This window comes from Furipterus horrens, unplaced genomic scaffold, assembly GCF_987537825.1.
Source record: "Furipterus horrens unplaced genomic scaffold, mFurHor1.1.pri manual_scaffold_1, whole genome shotgun sequence".
In the NCBI taxonomy this organism is placed as follows: Eukaryota; Metazoa; Chordata; class Mammalia; order Chiroptera; family Furipteridae; genus Furipterus; species Furipterus horrens.
The window spans coordinates 136011564-136020185 of NW_028327171.1; positions in this window are offsets into that span (position 1 = coordinate 136011564).

An 8622-nucleotide genomic window follows, 5' to 3' on the forward strand; every position below is an offset into this window, starting at 1 on the left:
TTGCTCAGCCCTCTCCCCTTTTTAGGCACTTCTTCCACTTTCTTATGGAAGTGGCGCCCTTCTAGCTGTTGCCCTGTCCATCGTTCCCTGAGTGGGTGGGTCTGGGGATGGTCTAGGACCATGAGGTCCCTTTAAACAAATAGATTCTGCTGAGAGATTGGCAGTTTATGCCTTCTCCCCAACCCCCACTAGTTTGCATAGTCCGAAGCAATGAGGCTTGATTTTCCCCAGCGCTGGGACCATGAGCTGCGTTATCTGGTCAGGAGCTGGGAACGCTCCCCAGGTGTTCCTCTCAACTTTTTAAAACATATAACTGCTCTTTCCACCTGCCTGCAGCTGCCACCACTGCTGCCAGCACCTCACTGCATCCTCTCTGCCCTGGCTCCACCCCTTCTACATGTCTGGATGAGTATTTCTTCTTTATATTTTTGTTCGACTTCCATGTAGCTCAATTTTCTGGAACTTCTGGTTGTCTCTAGTTTTGAGATAGTTGTATTCCTTCTTAGTTGTGAAGGGAGACCCAGAGTGTCTGTCTAGGCCTCAATCTTGGCCAGATGTCTAAATTTGTATTTTTTAATACCTGCACATTTACCCATATTCTGTCCATTCCCCCTCCCAAATGATAACCCTCCAAATGATCTCCATATCTATAATTCTGTTTCTGTTCTGTTTGCTTAACTTGATTTTAGATTCAGTTTTTGATAATTGTGAATTTACTACCATTTTAATATTCATAATTTTGATCTTCTTTTTCTTAAATAAGTTCCTTTAATATTTCATAATATGGAGTTGGTGATGATGAACTCCTTTAGTTTTATGTTGTCTGGGAAGCACTTTATCTACCCTTCAATTTTAAATTATAGCTTTGTTGGATAGAGTAATCTAGGTTATAGGGCCTTGGTTTTCATCATTCTGAATACTTCTTGCCAATCCTTTCTAGCCTGCAAAGCTTCTTTTGAGAAATCAGTTGACAGTCTTATGGGAACTCCTTTGTAGTTAACTACCTGCTTATCTCTTCCTGCATTTTAGATCTTCTCTTTTTCTTTAACCTTTGGCATTTTAATTATAATTTGTCTTAGCGTGTTCCTCTTTGGGTCTAGCTTACTGGGGACTCTCTGTCCTTTCTGAACTTGCATGTCTGTTTCCTTCACCGAATTAGAAAAGTTTTTTTTCATTATTTCTTCAAACAGATATCTAATTTCTTGTTCTTTTTCTTCTCCTACCAGCACCCCTATGATTCAAAAGTTGGTTTGTTTCAAGTTGTCCCAGAGGCTCCTTAACCTATCCTCATTATTTTTTTTTTTGATTCTTTATTTTTTTGTGCTGTTCTCATTGATGTTTTTTCTTCCTTATGTTTCAGATCATCAATTTGTTTCTCAGCTTCATCCACTCCACTATTGATTCCCCATAACTTTTTTTTATTTCAATTAATGTAAACTTTATTTCTGCCTGGGTCTTTTTTTTGTGCTGTTGAAGTACTCAATGAGTTCCTTGAGCATTTCAATAACCAGTGTTTTGAACTCTGCATCTGATAGGTTGCTTATCTGCATTATATTTAGTTCTTTTTCTGGACCTTCGTTCTATTTTTTCATTTGGGCCATATTTCTTTGTCTCTGCATTTTTGGCAGCCTCCCTGTGCTTGTTTCTATGTATTCGGTAGAGCTCCTTTGACTCCCTCTCTCAGTAGTATGGCCTATCATAAAAAAGCACACTGTAAGTTGGATGAGGCTGAGCTTTAGGTAATCACCAAGGCAAGGCAACCCATGTGAATCAGGTTGATGGAGTCTCTGATATGGTGTTACCATCCTGTTTCTCTGTGTGGGGGAGGGCTCAGAAATAGACCAATGGCTGCTGCTTGACCTCTATTTTTTTCCAGGAGGAAGCTGTCCCCTGGCACTAGCCTTGATGCCAGACACTTCAGTTTCTTTTCATATACCACTGGTGCCTTTCCAGCTGCTGTCATGGTGCTTGAGCCCAGAGGAAGTAAGTCTGCATAAGTCCCAAGTCACTTGTGGGCCTTTAAAAAAAGATACCTGAGAATCTTGTAGTTTTTTTTTTTTTTTTTCCTGACATACCAGCCCACAATGGTTTTTATAGCCAGAATTTAGTGGGATTTATCTTCCTGGTACTGGAACCCTGGATTAGGAGTCTGGTGTGGGTCTAGGATCTCTCACTCCCAAGGTATTTCTCCCTATTTTTATCTAGCTCAAGTGGGCATGGTACTCCTTGTTTTGTGTCTCCCATCTCTGTGTCTATACCTCTCCTACCTGTCCTACCATACAGCTTAATTTTCTGATGATTCTGAGTGATAGTTATTTTGTAGTTTAGTTCTAATTTTTTCTGTGGTTGTGTGGGAGATGAGCCATGCTTACTTGGCCTGATGTTATCACTCATCTAGTGATGGACACTTGGGCTGCTTCCATATCTGGCAATTATAAATAATCTGCAATGAACATAAGGGTGCTTATGTTCTTTTGAATTAGTGTTTTGGATTTCTTTGGTTAGATTCCCATAAGTGGAATTGTTGTGTCAAAAAGCAGATCCATTTAAAAATTTTTGAGGTATTTCCAAACTGCTTTCCACATGGTTGCACCAATCTACATTCTCACCAACAGTGGAAAAGAGTTCCCCTTTCTCCACATTCTTGCTGGCACTTGTTTGTTGGTTTATTGATGATAGCCATTCTTACGGATGTAAAGGTAATGTCTCAATGTGGTTTTAATTTGCATTTCTCTGATGATTAGTGATGTTGGGACTCTTTTCATATGTCAATTGGCCATCTTTATGTCCTCTTTGGAGAGGTGTCTATTCAGTTTGTTTGGCCATTTTTTAATTGTATTATTTGTTTTTTTGGTGTTGAGTTTTGTAAGTTCTTTATAATCTTTCATATCAACGAGGTATTGACATAAAAACAGACACATAGATCAATGGATCAGATTAGACAGCCCAGAAATAAACCCACAACTTTATAATCAATTGATATTTGACAATGAAACAAGCACATACAATGAGCTAAAGATAGTTTATTCAATAAATGGTGTTGGTATAATTGGACAGTATATACAGAAAAATGAAACTAGACCGCCTTCTTACACCACACACAAGAACAAATTCAAAATGGATTAAAGACTTAAATATTAGACCTGAAACTGTAAAAAATTTTAGGAGAATACAAGGGCACTAAAATCTTGATCATTGCTCATAGCAATATTTTAAATGATATATCTTAAATTAAGAGAAACAAAAGAAAAACAAATGGAATTACTTCAAACGAAGAAGTTTTAGTACACAAAGTAAACCATCAACAAAATAAAAACACAACCTACCGAGTGGGAGAATATATTCACCAATACATATAATAAGGGATTGATAGCCAAAGAAATTAATTTATTAAAAAATATGCAACTTTGTGAACATGAATAATTTTGACCATTTCAAGTCTTAATGTCATGCCACCACTCCAGTGAATTTATACTATGACTGCTAACAAAGACCAGAATTAAAATGCCAACACCAATTGAAAAACCAAAAAATAAAGAGGAAAAAAAATTTTTTTTTGTAAAAAAAAAAATGCCAACACCAAACCTTACCTTAAGAGCCCTGCTCTATACTGCCACCTTGCATTTTTATATATTATTTTGTTTTGTTTTATAACCACTTTTAAATATTCTTAGTTCTTCTTCTTCTTTTTTTAATTAGGAAGTTTTGTTTTTGTTTCCTGTTTACTTTGTATGGAACTATCCACTTTTTATGACTCATTTTGATCCAATGACCATGAATAAAGCCAACCTCACTGGTAAAGTGCTGTTCACTTAACCGGTACCATTGTGCAGAAAATAATCTCCATGACTAACTTATATAGTGGCTTTTCTTCTCCCATATTATTCCCATTGAATTCCAATTGAATTACAGTAAATATTCACAGTTTTCTGATAGCAGCATATATAATTTATGAGGATATAGTAATATGAATTAAAGCCTTTCTTACATCTTGAAAATTTTCTAATGTTTGAGAAATTCACTGGGGATATATTTTATATTGAACTCTTTGACTTTCCAGTCCTGTGACTTTTTACTGTTAGTAGAAAGTCAGAGAATCTCCAGATGGAGAATTATGAGGAAGTTCTCTGACTACACACTGTGTTTAGAGACCTTACCACCCCACAGAGCCGGCTTCTCAGTCACATACTTTTCACCAGTGTTCCAGAACCAGGAGGGAGGAGAAAGAATGATTTCTGCCCTTCTACTAAAATATGCAGGCAGCTTAAAACCTTATTGTGTTCTTTCTTAATATGTCCACATCTCAATATTTTTCATCATTTGAACAGTTTTATAGAACAATTGCTTCATATTACATGTCTTTATCTACATGTAAAACTGATCTTTTGTTATTATACGGGTCTCTCTCTTGCAGATAGCTTGATGATTCACACAACTTTGAGGACACTGGGGAGAGGAGTTGGTAGGAGCTGTGGTTTTTGTTGATGGTTATAAGAAAGCTAGACCATTTAAAGCTGACACCCGAGACCTGCTAGGGACTTATTAACTGTATTGAACATTTTTCCTTTGCTTTTAATGCTGTGTGTAGTTATGATGTCAGATTAGATTTATAGCTGCTTAAAGTTGTATTTAATGATATGTTGCTTTCTATAATACCTTTATAAGATAGAGTTGGTTTATTTTCTAAAATAATAATAACAATTATCATTATTTCTGCTTTTTTATGAGTAATACTACTGTTTCACATATAGCTTCAAGGGATGCTGGGAAAAACAGCTTGTTGGCTGAGCACAGGGCCTCTTGAAAAACAAAGGAATGCTCGTTTTTAAGTAAAAAAGGAAAATGGGAAGTAATAGCTAAATGACAATATTTTATCAATGTTTATAAAAATATGGTTTGGGGACTTAATAGGTTTTTGGAGCTAAATATTCTTTTTTTTCCAGCTCAAATATATTTTTTTATTTAATCTGTATTGTATGTTTCCATTAGCATTTACTCCCCTTACACCTCTCTCACCAACAATCACCACACTGTTGCCCATGAGTCCTTTTACAAAACTTAAAATTTTTTATTTTAATATGTCCTTACATTTTCCTCTGCCTTCCTGCTCTTAATCATTGAATTTTCTGAATTTATCCTCTATGTCTTTTAATTAATCCTTCTCACCATATTTTTTTCTCTTTACATTACATTCTTAAAGAATGTAATTCTTTAATGTAATATTAATTTCATGCATAGTATATTGATATCTGTCACATGTTCTCAAGGCATTATCTAAACCTTGCTGGTTTTACCTTTTTCTAGTTGTCTACTATGTTTATTTTCCTTTAAAAACAAGACTCTCCATTTTTCATATAAATTTCTTCAGTCTTAAATTCTGTTCATTTAAATATTCTATTAGTAACATTAATAACTTGTTAATTTTCAAAAACTTCTTGTTCTATAATTATTCTTTTTTTATGAGAATGTAATATTGTTTTACAATCATAATAGTTTATAAAAGATTTCTGAAGAAGCTAATTCATTATTTTGTTATTTTATGATTTATGTATTAACTTTTAATCAGGGTTTATTTTTTTTGCTATTAGCTCAGTATTGTACATCTTATTCATACTAATGATATTCTTCTAATGCTTGGTGATTCTTGATTACTGCTTATATTTATATTTTATTTATTAATGAGCAACCAAATTTATTGGTTTTGAAAAAATGGTAGTTATTATAACATTAGCAGTCACGATTTCTCAGGATTATTGGGGAAATTGTGGTAAGTGTGCCAGATTCCATCTCCTTAGGAAGATACACAATTTTCTTATACCTCACTTTTCTCTGTTTCATCTTGTCTGTCCTATGTAAAATATCTGTGATTTAGGAAAGTTTTATTCTGCATTTAGTCTGAAACCAAATACCACTTTTAGCTGCCTTGACAAATCCAGTCCATCTTTTACTATTCTAATTGACTATCCTATAGCAGTTTAATGAGGATCATCCTGTTTCCAAAACCCATTTTCTATGATGATGGGCTTTTCTCCTGCTTTTCAGTAGTTTCCACTTTTGTAGGTCAAGGGTTGCTGCATTTTTGTACAAACTTGCTCTTTATCTTTCATATTTTTCCCAGTGTCTCATTGATGTTGCTAATTGCTTCAGTTATCCAGTGCCATTGGGGAAGTTGCTTGATTTATACATATTTATTTTTTAATAATGTTTAAAAAAACCCAAATACCACACTTGTTGGAGATTTAATTATATATTGTTGGGGGAAGATTAAAAATATGTCTTTACATGTTTGGAACAGATAATTTACCCTTCTCCATTAAATGGATACTATTAGCCATACTATCCAAATTTATTTTCTAAAATCAAACTTATCCTCTAGTTATTAATCAACTCACAGTATCCATTTTAAAACTGTTTGTTGACCCTCAATCTCTGATTACCATATTTCCACCACACTGCGGCAACTGCATTACATTTATACAACATTCAATAGCTCAACCTTCAATAATAGTCCATCTATGTTTGCCTGTGAAAATGCATATGGGTTAATTTCCTGCATAGTATGTTGATACCCATAACATGTTCTTAAGGCATTCTCTGAACCTTGCTGGTTTTACCTTTTCCTAGTTGTCTACTATGTTTATTTTCCTTTATAAACAAGACTGTCCATTTTTTACAACTACCTTCAAAATAATAATTTTGAAGCTAAATTTTAAAAGATGTAATGTTCATTTAATCCAGGTTACCCAAAACTCATCTATTTGAACTACCTTGAGTTGCTACAACAAATAACTTGGTAGACTTGAACTCTGATATTATTGAGTACAAATTCAAAATAGTAAATAGTTCTTATAGATTTGTGGGTAAAGACAAGCTAAAACATAATGAATTAATCTTGTTTTAAATTTTCAATATCTTGACTGTCCATATTCCTATAACAAAGTATCATGCATGCAATTTTAAGTTGTCCCACTATAACATCTAGCTATAACATATGATGATATGGTTTTGTTGGTTTCACCTGAAAAGGGAACTAAAGTAAAAGGTAGTGTAGGGAAGACCAATTCAATAGATTTGAGTCTTTCTCATTTTTATTTTATTTTTTTTTTATCCTCATCTGAGGCTAATTTTTTCCACCCCTTTTTAGAGAGAAAAAGTGAGTAGAGAGAGAGGAAGAGAAACATTGATGTGAGAGAGCAGCATCAATCAGTAGCCTCTCCTGTGTACCCCAACCAACTGGGAATCAAACCCACAACCTATATATAAGCCTTGATGGGGACTTGAACCCATGACCTTTTGGGTTACACGATGGCACTCCAACTAAATGAGCCACAGCAGCCAGGACTGAGTTTTTTGTTTGTTTGTTTTTTGTTTTTGTTTTTTAAATACTGAATGAAACTGTCTATGAAAAAGGTGTTTTTCAATAAAAATTTAAAGTCAAAACTTAAATGTAGCTGTGCTTGACTATTGATATACAAAGAAAAATGAATTATATATATTTGTTTTAGAACATTTTTTGCACTTCAGTGTTTGTTATTAATAGCTAACTTGAGTTACTCACATAGTTTTCTTTCCAACATATGAGTTGGAAGTATGGATTCATAATTCTATAATATTTATATTTCTAAATACACAATGTATTCCCTTTTGTTTAATATAACTTTGTTACCCTGTTAGTTGGGATAAGGTGAAATAAAGTCAAATAAGGTCAAGATATGTCAACACTAGGACAGGGTTAGGAATATTGTAAAAATATAGCTACAGCTTGATATCATAGTTTGAAATGAGTAAAAAGGATAAAATTAAGGACAAAAATTTATGTTTTATATTCAAGTTTTAAGCCCAAATAGGAAGGCTAAAAAAAAAGTCAGTGTAGATTATGTTCATTCTTTCATTAACTAATAATTATTGAGAATATATGCATAAACTTTGTGGATACAGCAGTTTTAATTTATGGCTTACCAATTTTTCTGGTGATTTTCTCTCTGTTCTAGTAATTGTGACACTTTCTTATTTCTCTATCAAAATTCTTTGACTACTTTGTTTTTGTGATCTCCCTCATTTTTCTGGTGATTTTCTCTCTGTTCTAGTAATTGTGACACTTTCTTATTTCTCTACCAAAATTCTTTGACTACTTTGTTTTTGTGATCTCCCTCCCCAATTCTCACTCTCTTGGAATGTGGCTTCCTCCTAAAATATATATATGTGTATATATACATATATATGTGTATGTATATACATACACATATATGTGTGTATATATGTGTGTGTATATATATATACACACATATGTGTATATATATACACACACATATGTGTATATAATACCCTCTTCTATACCTCAGTAATTAACCTCTACCACTCTCACATTCATATTCTAGACTCTATCATCAACCCCCAGATAAGGGTTTCCAAATTCATGCTAGATCAACTAATGACATTTTTCAAGCTGTAGAGCATTAGAAGTCACAGCTTTCATGTAATCTGTGTAACTTTCTAGCTTTATTTCTTGGAATGCTTTATTCATTTGTACAATAGAGGAGGTTACCTTCCTTAAGTGTTTTTTAAAAACTATATATATGAATATAAAATGGTTATTAATTTTAAATGTAAAGCTATTGCTCT